This window comes from Notamacropus eugenii, chromosome 7 (genome assembly GCF_028372415.1).
Source record: "Notamacropus eugenii isolate mMacEug1 chromosome 7, mMacEug1.pri_v2, whole genome shotgun sequence".
NCBI lineage: Eukaryota > Metazoa > Chordata > Mammalia > Diprotodontia > Macropodidae > Notamacropus > Notamacropus eugenii.
The window spans coordinates 49,383,418-49,398,897 of NC_092878.1; the positions used below are offsets into that span (position 1 = coordinate 49,383,418).

The 15,480-nt window shown below is 37.8% G+C and overlaps 1 protein-coding gene across 4 annotated transcripts in view; it reads left to right on the top strand.

The window, feature by feature from the left end:
* AKAP6 (A-kinase anchoring protein 6) overlaps positions 1-15,480 on the top strand; it is a 673,781-nt gene that overhangs the window by 257,259 nt on the left and 401,042 nt on the right. Inside the window, exon 1 of one of the 4 annotated variants that reach the window (XM_072623294.1) lies at positions 2,962-3,948. The exons of the other annotated variants lie outside the window; for them this stretch is intronic. The gene's annotated coding sequence lies outside the window, so the exon portion shown is untranslated. Of the gene's footprint in view, positions 1-2,961; positions 3,949-15,480 lie in introns of those variants that run through there. 4 annotated transcript variants of the gene reach the window in all.

Here is a 15,480-nt window from a genome sequence, read left to right on the forward strand (position 1 = left end):
CTGAAAACCCTGTCAGTGGATGATTACTTCTTTGTATTTTCTGTGAAGTTCAGGATGCTGACTTTTTCCTCTGAACTAAGTGAATTACACACACACACACACACACACACACACACACACACACACACACTCATATATGTGCTTGACTAAAGTGATTGTTGACCCTTCAAAATTTGCTTTCCTTTTAGAAAAGCAGATCCAAGAAGCTGCACAGCAGGCCCTCCTGTGTATGCTTGGTCCTTGCTTTTGCAATATTATAGAAAATATAGTCACTGGAGGTTTTTAAGCATCGGCTTAACATGCGGGGAATGTGGGAGATACCTAAACCACTTCTTTCTCTGGGTGTGAGTTTCCTTCTCTGTGAAATGAAGGGATTGTCTTATCTTTAGGTGACTTCTGCTTCTGATATTTTGTGATTCTAAATCATTGCTTTAAAATATATTGTGATTCCCTGTCATAATGAAACATAAAAGTTTACTATTGCTGTTATCTGAGTTGTGAAAAATTCAAGTCCTAGAAAAGAACAAACTTTTTTTTGTGGAATTAAAAAGCAATAATATAGACTTGCCGATTAGTTATTTAAATGAGAATTTAAAGCTTGATTTAGGTGGATTTACCTGAAATCAAATGACCTGACTGAAAGTACAGCTAGCTACTGTTTAGTGGAAATGATGACTCTTCTGAAGTGGCCATAAGTATTCCAATTCACACTCTTTAAAGTTATAATTACATAAAATATGATCACTGGTTAATGCCCAATGGAAATAGACAATGCAATCAGGTTCTTTAGGAAAAATTAATTATCCAAACTCATCAGGACCTAGTTGTTTTAGGTCAAAAGTACCTATGGTACTAAGATACCCAGTATGCCATTGTCCCAACCACTATCTTAACCCCCTCCTCAACTAAAAGGTTGGAGGATTTTTTCCATTGAAACGTCTTTGTTTACATGGAAGAATTTACTGGGCAAACTGGCTAACCTAACTAGAAAAAAAAATGCTGCAGCCAACTTTACTGACATACATCTGTTTTGTACAGAGTGAAGAATGCCTATGCATATATTAACTTTTTATCTATGTAATGCATTTGCAGACACAATGGGAGAAGAATTTGAACTCCCAATTTCCTGACAATAAAATCCTCCAGTAACATGCAAAATCTCAAATAAGCATTAACTTTCCAAACTAGAGCTTGAACTTGTACCTGGATTTTGTTAAACAGTTTTGCTTAAACTTCAGAATTCTTTTCTCCCCCTTGCTTGACAGCTACTTAAATGAGAATTAAAAATAGGATCCTCTGAAGTGCATACTTCTTTATTCTGCCTGGGTATGGCTGCCCACAGAGCCTGATTTTGATATCTCGCTTAAAATTTGCCACAGGCTTTGCTATTGAGTCATAGATAAAGAGCAGACTGGCAGTTATCTCTAAGGAAAAGAAGGCCTGTAGGAGATGAGAGTACCATAAGGAATTTTCATCACTCCTAATATGAAATATTCTCTTTTTTCCCCTTTGGATGGAACTTCAAAGAATTTCAAATTGTGTCATCACTTTGTTCTATGATTATCATCTATGACTAACACTTTCCCCATCAATAAGATGTGTGCATTTATTTTAACTGTAGGATAAATCTTAGAATCACAGAGTTTAAGACCTGGGACTTTAGAAATTATCTGTTCCATTCTATTTATTTTTCCCATGCATCTGCTATTCTCTTATGACACCCTTCCTATACAAGGTTTCTCATGTATCTAGCTCATTGCCCTCACCTGGGAAATCCGGGAAATTCATATTTGGCACAACATGGCATGTTATTATCAACTCCCCTTTCAAGCACTATTTTCACAAAGCTCAAAGAATGAAAAACTTATTTATAGGTTGAAGCAAATGAATAGTCTTCTTATCAGAGCTTATGGGAAATACTGATACCCATCAATGATACTTGTGGTATTGCCTTTGGTAGTTCTTCAGTGTCAGTGCCAACCTCAGCTTTTCATGGTACCCAAACATTAGAATTGATTGGTATGCTACCTACTCTTCCCCAAATGTATATCCTCCATATTGCTTTACCTGCAGTCATCCACAGTTCCCATCTGGCCTCAGACACTTATTAACTATATGACCCCAGGGAAGTCGCTTGACCCTGTTGCCTCAGTTCTCTCATCTGTCACAAAGAATCAGACATGACTGCAACAACTGAACAACCACCACTTGGATATCGGAGGACATAGGTTCAAGTGCTCCCTCTGATACACTGGTAGGTCATTTAAGCTTCTCAGTGCTCTAGGTAAATCTTGAAGACTATACATTACAGAGTAGATTCTTGACCTGCATCGATGGAGGGAGTTGCTTCCTGTGAAAGCTCCTTATACCACTGAAATCACAGGTTTACTCCACATTCTTACTACAGTAGACTTTTCCCCCACTGTGCTTGAACCATAACATTATATAGTTTACAGAGGAAACAGAAATGATGCTAAATAGAACAAAGTTGGGGAAAACAGTTGATTGTATCTAATACAAGGTAACTTAAAAGTCTTAGTGCCCTAAGACTTTTGGGACACTGTGTGTATATGTATATATGCATATATAGTATGTATACATACTGTATATAGTATACTCTCTCTTTCTTTCTCTCTCTCTCTCACTCTCTCTCTCTCTCTCTCTCTCTCTCTCTCTCTCTATATATATATATATATATATATATATATATGAAATATCCATACTGTAGGGGAGACTGACTCTGAGGGTACTAAGGAACTTATTTACAAGGTATAGAAACAACCTAGAAAGTAGTTATCATTGTGCAAAAGGTGTGCAAGTATTTGGATTGGATTCTTGTGAAATTGTTGCAAGTATAATTTTCTTTTTCTGTTTCCTCGAAGGAAGCTTGGAATCAATTTTGACTTTGTAAATGGTCTGTAGTGTTTAGATATGCTGTTTAATGCAGTTTAAAAAACTGAAACAAAACATTGGGTGACTCTGCCTGCCATCAGGGTTAAGAATTATTAAAAAAAAAAACTGTCTCTGTCACTCAGATGTTTATGTACTGTATAAGTACAGTGTGACTGTGTAAGTCACACTTCTGAAAGTCATAATTCCTTCTGATTCAATTTGCCAGGGGAGGCTGTTACAACACTAATGATAACTTGCGTTTACGTAGTGGTTTAAGATTTTGCAAAGAACTTTACATGTTATCTCATTTGATCCTCACAACAACCTTATGAGGTAGGTAATGTCCCCATTTTACAGTTGGGGAAACTGAGGTTCAGAGCAGTTAAGTGATCTGCCCTGAGTTACACAGATTGCAGTTGTCCGAGGTAGCATCTGAACAGGACTCTGTTCACTGCACCACCTAACTGTTAAAAGATACTGTGAGCGGTCTCAGTATTTCTTCCCTTCTAAGGTAGAGATGGAACCACTTCCCCTGGCATTTAAGGAAGTTCAGTATAGATTGAAAGCTGCTCTCCCTGAATTTTACAGTGTTACTAAGAGACTGTCACATTTAGACCCCTCCTTTGCCATGCTGGTGGTTCAGCTCACATTCTCCAGGAACTTAGGTCAGTGCCTAAAATAACCCGGCTAGTTGTAAGGGGGCAAATGTTGAGTGGAATTCCAGTGCCTGTCTGTGAGCCTTGTGACTGAGGAGCTGAAACATTATGGCAGTTTCCAATATGCAGAAGGGCCTTTGGGTCGAAACCTGATGGACCTCTAAGTCTGTCTGTTAGACGTTAGGGATTCGATTCTTTGTCTTTGAAATGATGGCAGCTGATCCAGCCCTGGACCTGAGATGGGTCACCCTATCTGGGGCTTCTCTCTCTTGCTTTTAATATATCGTCAGTTTGTGGAATGTGGCTGAGGCCAGTGGCTTTGTTGAGGGAAAAGAACTTGAGGCAACTCATTTAGAACAAAGCTGTGGTTGGAGTCCCCCTTTCCCCCTGCACTACTCAGGTAGGAGTCAAATTTGCTTTGGAATTCTGTATGAAATGTAGAAGGATTTTGAAAACTGGCCATTGGATCCTGTTGAGTTTGATGGAAGTTCTATAAGGGCCTTTGTCAAGCAGCCCTTCTTTATGAGCTAGATTGCATTTCATGCCATAAATCTTACAAACATGTGAAACTATGTGCTTATGGTTAAATCACTTCAGTTTGCTAGACCTCAGTTTACTTATTTGTGAAAATGACTTGCTTAGCACAGATGATCTCTAAGATCACTCCAGCTCTGAAGGTCTGTGAATCTATAAATGGTTTCTTAGATTCTGAGATGGCAAGACGACCAATAAAACTTACTTATTTGTAGTTTGATAGTAAACATCTGATAGTAAACATCTTTTTTTAAAAATAATTTGTCTCCTCCCTCATCTCCCCCTCCCCCATTTACCTTACTGAAAGCCTCATTGAAGAAAAACAAATGTGTAAGTGGTTTATCTTTGCGGAAAGGATTTAGAGAAAATATTAAGATTTTTCCTTTTAATTTTCAGAATATGTAATTTTCATATTTTTTTTCTCAACTAGAGTTTAGATCTTCCTTCTTTTCTAAATATTTCTGGAAAATGTTCAGCTGACTGTGTGGTATATCAGCTGTAATCAACAAGATGCTATATTGGTATTGTTCCTTCAGTTCAAACTTGGCCCTACATTGTTGGGTATCAAATTTAATTATGGCTTTAAAAAAGCCTGTCATCTAAAAATAACTGTGGGTGTTGTGTAAGATGACATCCTGAGAACATCCGCTTGGGCAGATTATTTTTATTAGGTGTCTGTTTAACCATGCAGGTGTAGATTATTTCATACAATAAATCAGTTTCTTAAAAAACGTGTTTAACCATACACGGTAGAGTAAGCCAATCATCCCAGCTAGTGTGGGAAGCTGAGGTTAGTGGATCTCTTGGATTCTGGAGTTCTGAACTGTAGTGGGCTATGCCGATTGGGGTTTTGCACTGCATGGCACCAACATGTTGAGGCCCTGGCATTTGGAGGCCACCAGGTTGCCTAAGGACGATTGAGTTGACCTAGTTTGGAAACAGAGCAAAATTCCCATGCCAGTGAGAGTGAGAGTAAACCTGTGAATAAACCTGGACAATATAGGGAGACCCAATATTTAATAAAAATAAATTATATATTTGATACATCATGTTATTGTAACATATTATTATATTGTGCCAATATGTTCTATATTATAACACATCAGTATAATACTATAAAAAAAGTTATGTTATACAATATTATTAGGTTAATTCTTATGGCAAGAGAATGAATAAAACTCACTTATATGTAGTTTATTTGACAGTGAAAGTCTTTTTTATAAGTTTGCCTCCCTCACCCTTATACACTTTGCTTAAAGCCTCATCTGGGGGGGGTGGGGGTGGGGAATGTGTGAGTGGCTGATCTCTGCAGAAAGGATTGACAGAAAACATTAACACTTTCCAGTGTCCCAGTTCCTGAATATGTGATACTCATGTTTTTTCCTGTTGGTGTTTAGATCTTACTTCCTTCTTTTCTAAACACTTCTGGAAAATGTTCAACTGATTTTGTGATGTGTCAGTACCATCAAAATGAGATTCTCTGGTGTCATGGTTATAATAACAACAAAGTATCAAACTGCAGAATCTAACCAGTCTTGAAGAATAATAATTTATTAAAAATAAAATAAATATCTAAATTATATTTAAATATAATTTATGCCAAATCATATTTTAAATGTGTTGGGGGGAAATTACCATAAATAATGTGACAGTTCCTTTTGCAAAGATTTATTATTATAGATATAACATATAAAATATTATATATTTTTGTGAACTATATTTTAGTTTAACTCATTTGAGAGGGAGGGGATATAGCAGATTTTCTTAAATTGAGATACCTTTTTCAGATAATGATACCCCCTCCTAGCATTTAATTACAATGCCATACTTAGGTATTGTACCTAATGAATGGTATTATATGCTATGATATAGGGCTTTAAGAGCAAGAAGCTGCATTTTGTCATTATTAATGATGATTATTAAAGGACTCTTCAGTGCAATACAAAAAAGAAGTACTTTGGGATGCCTGTAATAATTAGCTTTATTGAGAGATCTGGGGGATGAGTACAGTTAGTATTTAGTGGTGAGGAATTCCTGGAAATAAGGGTTAAAATCTCAAAGGTGGGAAGAATGTGTTTGGGGGAACTAATAGTCTGACCTCTAAAACATAATAATCATATTATATATTACATATAATAACAAAGCATAATAATAAATGCTGATTTTCATGTTGAAATTGTAGCCTTTTATATTTCACCTACCATTTCATTTCATGGGAAGTAAGTAGGAGCTAATATTGTCAATTTAAATAGGATAGACATCAAGTTTAAAACATGCCACTCAAGGCTCATATCCTGAGAGGAAATCCAGGAAGCAGCTGCTAATGCCCTTATTTCAATTTTTAACTTTTCTGTGCGGTCTTACTCCGTTACTTAGTTTTTCTGCCAAATGCCACCCACAGTATTTACTAGATCCGGTGATCATGGGCACACATCCCCTGAAGCTGAGAAATGATATTCAGAAGTATTTGTTGTGTTTCCAAGTGGGTTTATGTTTTTGGCTAGCTGACCAGTGAACAAACGTACCTCCTCTTTCAAGGGTATCTGTGTACCTTCTATCTCACTTTATAGCGTTAGAAAGATTTCCTTTTAGACATTAGGCGGTTCTCTAGAACTGCTGGCCAGATTCTCTCCCCTGATGTGTACTGCTAGAAACCACCCCAAAGCTTTTGCAGGTGAGTAATTACCATAAAATATTATTTTTTGAAGGAGAGGTTATTTGCCTTGGAACCAGAAGTCTTAGCTCTTCAGTTTCTACGCTTTGTGATTTCAGACGAATTATTTCATGTTTCTAGACCTCAGTGTCCTCATCATAAGGACAAGCTAGGTGGTGCAGTGGACTTAAGAGCCAGGATTGGAGTCAGGATGACTTGAGTTGAAATCTGGCCCAAGACACTTGCTAGCGTGTGACTCTGGGCAAATCACTTAACTTCTCTCTGCCTCAGTTTCCTCACCTGTAAAATAGAAATAATAGCACATACCTCCCAGGGTTGATGTGAGGTAGTATTTGCAAAGCACTTAGCACTGAAGTTGTCACATAGTAAGTACTATACAAATATTAGTTATAATTAGTATTTCTAAAGAGATGGCCTCAAACTGGTTAATCATGGTATGGTGGACTTTATTTGAATTCGGAGGATGAGGATTCTAATCCCATCTTAATCCTTCTGCCACTTAATACCTCTGTAACCTTGGGTAAATCATTTAACCTCTTGGGGCTTTAGCTTTTTGGTCTATAAAATGAGTGGATTGGACTGGATCGTTTCTGAGGTATCCCCCCGCCCCCAGTTCTGAATCCATAATTCAATAATCCTAGGCTCCTTTAACTCCTTTGGAGCTCCGACGTTCCATGATATCTACAAGATGAGAAGAAAGTTAACAGCTCTGTGGTAGCACAGTATTCGATTCAACCATTTTTCTGCAGTCTCATGGTTGTAATGATGAGGATGATAGCAGCTGGTATTTATAAAGTGCTTCAAAGTTTGCAGAACACATTTAGATACGTTATCTCATCTGATCCTCACATCAGCTTTGGGAGCCTGGCTGTATACAATTTCCCAGTTCTTAAGAGCAGAACTTTGTTTTCTTTTCCATGCGGGGTAGGGAGAAGATGAGATTTCAAGGGAATCAAGTGGAATGGAAAGATTATGTCTTTTACATTTGTGATTCCTTCCCTTCTACTCCTGTAATTATAAATTAAAAAAAAAAAACACTACTAGCATGATCATCTGCATCTGTACCGTGGGAAAACAAAGGAAGAATATACAGCAAATTGTTCAACTCTGAGATATTTAGTTTAATTGAAAGAAATGAATCCCTTTGTAACAGTTGGTTAGAAAAACAGGCTAATGAAACTGTGGCCAAAACTTTTGTGCCAGCTAGCTTTCTTTGGTCTGCATCCATGAGGGTCTGAACCCCAGCCTTAAGCTCAGGCAGCTGTCTCGCAAATGTGTGCTCTTGGTCACAAGAGGGAACGGGTGAAAGTCTGGGAGTGAGTTAGCACAAATTCTTCACCACTCCTAGAAAAACAAGCTGCTGATGGAGGGTTGCTAGCCTCGTCTTCAAACATAAGAAGAGAATATGTTACACCAGGAATATGATTACCTTCTAAATGGTAATTATTATAATAGATGAGATAATTGCATCACCTTCTTCCTCTCTTAATATTAAGTGAATCCCTTTGTAGAACAGAGTAAATTTTCTAAGAGTTCCTCCATCAAATCTTAATTCTTTTCGTTCAGTTTTAGATTGCAACAGCCTAAAATTGAATTTATAGATGAGTTTATATTCTAAGTGGTGGAGAAAAATGCATGTAAGATTTTTGTTTGTTGTCAACTCTAGTGACTCCATTATGTTTAGCAACAAACATAAATTCCTAGGTTTGTTATTTAGAGCCCCCTACAACCTTGAATCAACCTGCCTTTCCAGACTTATTACACATTAACCCCTGGCCCGTGCCTCTACTTATTGTTCAGTCATATCTGACTTTTCATGACCCCAGTTGGGGTTTTCTCGGCAAAGATCCTGGAGTAGCTTGCCATTTCCTTTTCCAACTCATTTTACAGATGAGGAAACTGAGGCAAGCAGGGTTTAAGTGATTTGCCCAGGGTCACACAGTTAGTAAGTATCTGAGGATGGATTTGAACGTGGGAAGATGACTCTTCCTAACTGCAGGCCTGGCACTCTATCCATTTAGCTGCCATTTACAGTACCCTGCAGTTAATCAATCTACTTATACTTCCTCATATACTGCAGTCCATTCCTCAACCCTATGTTTTCCCGTTGATTGTTCCCCATGCCTGGAATGATGTCCCTCTTAGCTCTATCCCTTAGAATTCTTAACTTCCTTCAAAGATAAGCTTAAATGCCAGCTTCTGCATCAGGGTCTGCTTGGAGTCTATCTTTAAAAAAAATACGTATATATGCATATATATGTATGTGTATATGTCTGTGTGTGCACACACATTCAGACACACACACATATAAACACAAGCGTGCCTCATTTTATTGCACTATGTTTTATTGCATTTCACAGATATTGAGAGAGTTTTTTGTTTTTTATGAATTGAAGGTTAGTGGAAACCCTGCATCAGCTCTCCTTTTCCAACAGCATGTGCTCACATTGGTAATTCCTGTAATATTTCAAACTTTTTTAATATTATTATATCTGTTATGGTCATCTGTAATCAGTGATCTTAGATATTACTGTTGTAAATTGTTTTGGGGTGCCCCAAACTACATCCATGTAAGGTGGTAAACTTAGTCGATAAATGTTGTGCTCCAGTGACCCGCCATTGTCCTTCTCTCTCCCTTTCCTCAAGTCTCCCTATTCCCTGAGACACACCAATATTGAAAACCATTACATAAACTTAGCTGATAAATCAGTGGCAGGGTTTGAGAGGATTGACTCCAATTTTAAAAGAAGTTTTATTTTGGGTAAAATGCTATTGAACAGCATTGCATGTTACAGAGAAATCTTTTTTATTTATTTATTTTTAAAATTTTATTTTTCATTTTTAACACAGTTTATAACAGATAAAACAATTCAAACTTTTGGTCAGGTGATACTTCTTTTTAAAGTGTTTGCAATATGGACCACAAAAGAATTTTTTAAAAAACATTAGCTGCCTGAGACACAAATAATATTTGTTTGCTAACTTCACAAGCTCTTGACCTGGTTGTCTCCACAGTATTACTAAGAATTAAAGGACCCTAACTTATTGTTGTTGGTCTAAAGTCCTATGCCTAATAGCTTAATTTTAGACTTAACCTCGGATGTTACCCTACCAATAATCTATAATTGAATAGATCTGGTATTAAGCTTACAAACCTTTTGACTATCGGAAATTGCCATCAAGAGTAGGGACATTGCAGGGATACAATATCTCTCCAACTTCATGTCAATTCCAGGCAGGATTAGATTGTCCACTTGCATTCAGCCAGGCTTAAAGTCTGCCAGGTGTCAGTGGGGAAATTGAGTCAGGAGAATCCTACCTCAGCCCAGGCTGAACAGCTGCTCTCCCACCCTTCCCATGAGATCACCTTTTGCAGTACATACCAGCATCTCACAGGCTTACTGGCATCATGGACTGGAGGCTCAGATCGCCTTTCTTGCTATCCATACCTGGAGTTAGACTCAGAAGAACAGTCACTTAATAGTCCCATAGAATCTAAAAATGGCAAGTTTCAATAACCAGTTTTCAATTATGATTATAATTTTACTTTGGCTAAGGAACATCTTTTGAGGCAAGTTTTAAGTGGCTTACATGCCTTTCTACATGTTCTAGTTCCTGATTAAATAGTAATCATAAAATCAAATTTACCATTAAAATCTTAACTTTTCCATCAATGCCAAATTTTACCCGAGGTTACCTTCCTCTAGGAAATTTAGACTAAAACTCTTTCCCCCAAACTAAAGATGTCATTGATTTATTCTCAGTAATTAATTCAGTCAATTGCTTTAATACTAATTGCTTTTACTTCACTTTGTAACATGTCCAATTTTTCTCCCCATCACTCCCCTCCCCCCTGTTCCTAATACCTTGCATTCTGATTACTCCTTGCCTCAATGTACCCTCCCTTCTATCACACCCCACCCTTCCCTTATCCCCATCTTCTCTCTTTTCTTGTAGGACAAGATAAATTTCTATACCCCATTCCCTGTATTTCTTATTTCCCGATTATATGCAATAAAAATTCTCAACATTCATTGCTAATACTTTGAATTCCAACTTCTCTCCCTCCCACAACCCCACTGAGAAGGCAAGCAATTCAATACAGACTAAATATGTGTCGATTTGCAAAAGACTTCCATAATAATCATGTTGTGTAAAACTAATTATATTGCCCTCTATCCTACTCTATCTCCCCTTACTTTTTACCCCCCACAATTGACCTTGTTCCTTCTCGAAAGTATTTATTTCTAGTGACTCCCTTCTCCCATTTGCCCTCCTTTCTATCATTCCTCTCACCCCATTTGTCGCCTCCTCCCCTACTTTCCTGTGGTGTGATATAAATTTTCATACCAAATTTAGTGAGCATGTTATTCCCTCCTTCAGCCACATGGGAGAGAGTAGCTTCATTTCCCCCCTCTCCCCTTCTCCCTTTTCTCTTCCATTGAACAAGATTTCTCTTATCTCTTTTATGAGTTATAGCCTGCCCCATTCCATTTCTCCATTTCTCTTCCTGGTATTTTCCTCCCTCACTCCTTAATTTTTATTTTATTTTATTTTTTTTGTGTGGATATCATCTCTTCTGATTCAACACACTCTGTACTGTCTATCTACTTATGTGTGTGTGTGTGTGTGTGTGTGTGTGTGTGTGTGTGTACAATCTCTCCATCTACCCAAATACTGAGAAAAGATTCAAGAGTTATAAATATTTTCTTTCCATGTAGTAATATAAGCAATTTGGCTTTAGAAAGTCTTTACAATTTTTCTTTCCTGTTTACCTTTTTATGCTTCTCCTGATTCTTGTCTTGGGAAGTCCAGTTTTCTATACAGATCTGGTATTTTCCTCAATATGAATGATTGAAAGTCCTCTATATCATTGAATGACCATTTATTCCCTTGAAGTATTATACTCAGATTTGCTGGGTAGGTGATTCTTGGTTTCAATCGCAGTTCCTTTGACCTCTGAAATATCCCATTCCAAGCCCTTTGATCCCTTAATGTTGAAGCTGCCAGATCCTGTGTTATCCTGATTGTATTTCCACAATACTCAAATTGTTTCTTTCTAGCTGCTTGCAGTATTTTCTCCTTGATCTGGGACCTCTGAAATTTGGCCACAATGTTCCTAGGAGTTTCTCTGTTCAAGTCTCTTTCAGGAAGTGATCGGTGGATTCTTTCAATATTTATTTTGCTCTCTGGTTCTAGAATATCAAGGCAGTTATCCTTGATAATTTCATGGAAGATAATGTCTAGGCTCTTTTTTTGATCAAGGCTTTCAGGTAGTCCCATAATTTTTAAATTATTTCTCCTGGATCTGTTTTCCAGGCCAGTTGTTTTTCCAATGAGATGTTTCACATTATCTTCTGTTTTTCATACTTTTGGTTTTGTTTACTAACTGTTTGGTTTAACTCATAGTCATTCATTTCTCTGAACTCAATTCTCTCTTTCAATGAATTATTTTGTTCAGTGAGCTTTTGGACCTTCCCCTCCATTTGGCTAATTCTGCTTTTTAAAGTCTCCTTCTCACTGGCTTTTTGGACCTCTTTTTCCAGTTGAGTTAGCCTATTTTTAAAGGTGTTATTTTCCTCAGCAATTTTTTGGTTTTTCTTTAGTAAGCTGCTAATTTGTTTTTTAAGGGCTTCTATTGCCTGAGCCCAGTTTAAGTTCCCTTTGGAGGCCCTGGAGGCAGGGGCCTTGACTTCCTGTGACAGTATGCCTTATTCTTCCTCATCTGAAGGGATGGAGGGAGACACCTGTTCCCCAAGAAAATAACTTTCTATGGTCTTATTTTTTTTCCCTTTTTTTGGACACTTTCCCAGCCTGTTACTTGACTTCTGAGTTTCCTCTCCACAACCACTTCACCTCCAGTTCCACCAAGCCAGCACTGGGGACTGAGATTCAGAAGAGCTGCTCCAGTCCCTCAGGGGCTTTAGGCAGGGTCAGGGCCTCTATTCAGTGTGAGATGAAGATCAGCTGCCCAGGTGGGTGCAGGGCCACCACACAGGGCTCAGTTCCCTCAGGGGATTTAAGATGAGACTTTCAACAATGGATGTGGGCTACTGCCTGCTTTGGGAACCCCGTCCACTGCTGCCTCTACTACTGCCACCTGAGGAGGCCTGAGTTATGGGGACACCCTGGTCCCTTCTCAGCCAGCCAAAAAGACCTTCTCACTGACCTTTGGCACTTGTGGGTTGAGGGATCTGCACTGCTGCTGGAGATTCTGTCCCTGAAGCCTGCTCAGATCTGCTCCTCTCAGTGCCACTTGGCCAAAGCTGGGCTGGGCTCTGCTTTGGGTCTGGTGAGACAAACCTTTCCCATTGGTCTTTCAGGTCACTCTGGGCTAGAAATCTCCACTCCATTGTTCTGTGGCTTCTGCTGCTCTAGAATTTGTTGAGAGTTCTTCTTTACAGGTATTTTATAGACTGTGGTATAAGAGATAGTGTATGTGCATCTTTCTACCTGTCATCTTGGCTCCCAGAATCTGCAGAGAAATCTTTCATGAAAAGAAGAGTCAGTCAATGCAACAGACTTCATTGTTGTCTTTTCTTTAAGAAATTGCTACAGCCACCCCAACGGTCAGCACCCACCACTCTTATCAGTCTCATCAGCCATCAGCATAGAGGCGAGACCCATCACCAGCAAAAAGATGAACTCCCTGAAGGCTCATATGATGACTAGCATTTTTAGCAATATTTTAAAATTATGGTATGTGCAGTGGTTATTTAAGATGTAATACTATTGCATACTTAATAAACTACAGTATTATATATATATATATATATATATATATATATATATATATATATATATATATATATATATATATATACAGAGAGAGAGAGAGAGAGAGAGAGAGAGAGAGAGAGAGAGAGAGAGAGAGAGAGAGAACCCCTAGAATTTGTGTGACTTTGTTATTGTGGTATTAGCTTTATTACAGTGGTCTAGAACCAAACCTGCAGTTTCTTATACACATACCTAATTAATTGACTTCTAGAGGCTGTGTGTCTGTGTTTCATATATATATATATATACACAGATACCTACATACATATACATATAGAAATGGAGGCAGCTAAGTGGTACAGATTTGGAGTCAGACACCTACTAGCAAATCACTTAACCCTGTTTGCCTCAGTTTCTTCATCTATAAAATGAGGTGGAGAAGGAAATGGCAAACTATTCCAGAATCTCTGGCAAGAAAACCCCAAATGGGATCATGAAGAGTTGGGCACAACTGAAAAACAACTAATCACCAGGACATGTCTTTGTTGTTTCCTCTTATAGAATCTAAGTTTCTTGAGAGGAGGCCTCCTTCCCTTTTGTTTTCAATTGTGCCTAGCACAATGTTTGTCATTGCTTAATAAATGCTAGTTGATAGGTTACAAACTCTTTCGTGCTTGTTCATTTTCTCTTTTTTTCATTTTCTCATCATAAAAGTCCTGAGATGCACATCAAAATTCCATATTCATAATTTCAGGGGTACTGTAGCCATCTGTCATCTTCCAAGTCTTATTTTGAAATTGTTTGAGTATCCATCATTAGGGTACAATAACCAGTTTTCCAGTCATGCAACTTTACTAGTTTTTTTGCTTTGGTTAATCTTCCTCTTCCATCTTTCTTTTCTTTCTTCTGTGTCTTCATCCTTCTGTGTTTTTCTTCCTTTCATCCCTTTTTTCTCCTCCTCTTTTTCTTCTCTACCTTCTCCTCCTCCTTCCCTTCTTCAGAATTTACTAAGCTCAAACAAAACTGAGAATAGAGGGGAGATACTGGTCCTTTAAAGAGAAAACATTCCAGTTGATAATATTTGTTACAGAATTCACTTCTTTAGACTTATTTTGATGTGTTAAAAGTTTGTTGGCAATAAGTATCTCACTATCTTGCAGCAGTAATTGCTTTCATATTAAGGCATGATGCAGCAATACAGAAGGTAAGTCCAAGTAGTCCCTGATTTCCTGCCAGATGGTTTGGTAGGATATAAAACATAGGCCAAAGGTGGGTAGTTATAGAGGTCATGTAGGTAAGAATTAAATTCTGTTCTGACTCCAATGCCATCGCTTATTCCAATGGTGCCACATAGCCTCCTAGAATTACAGTGTGATTCTTAGTCTACTTTCCTCTCCTTCATACTCTTCTCCATCACTGCAGAAGCAAAAGAGTACCACAGAAGGCTAAGGAGTATTTTATGGTTTTTGTCCTTTTCTTAAGGTACCATCGCCCCAAAAATTCACCCTCTGGTAGAAATCTTTTGATGATAATGAAATTACTTTTAAAGGTGGCTAAATAATAAAATTCATACCTGGTTCTAATGATCTTAGGGTCAGAATGGACTTCAGAAGTTTAAGCCAATCCTTAGGGAATGCCTGAATCCCTTCTATAATAACCGTAATAGATGATTTTCCATAGTCTTCTTGAATACTTTGTTATGGGGAGCTCATTTTCTATTCAGACATCTCTTACGTTGGCTGAAATCTGCCTCGTATTTCTTTCAGCCCTAGTTTTACCCTCTAGAATTTTTTTTAGCTAAAAATCATTATGAAAGCTAAAATGGGAAAACTAGCAAACCACAAATTTGAACCTTTAATATAAAAAAATTCTCATAAATTTTTGCAACTGGAAAGGGATCTCAAGGAATCACATAATTAAAGCCTTTACCTGCACACAGATCTTGTTGTTCAGTTGTTTCTGTCATACCTGACTCTTTGTGACTCTATTTGGGGTTTTCTTGGCAAA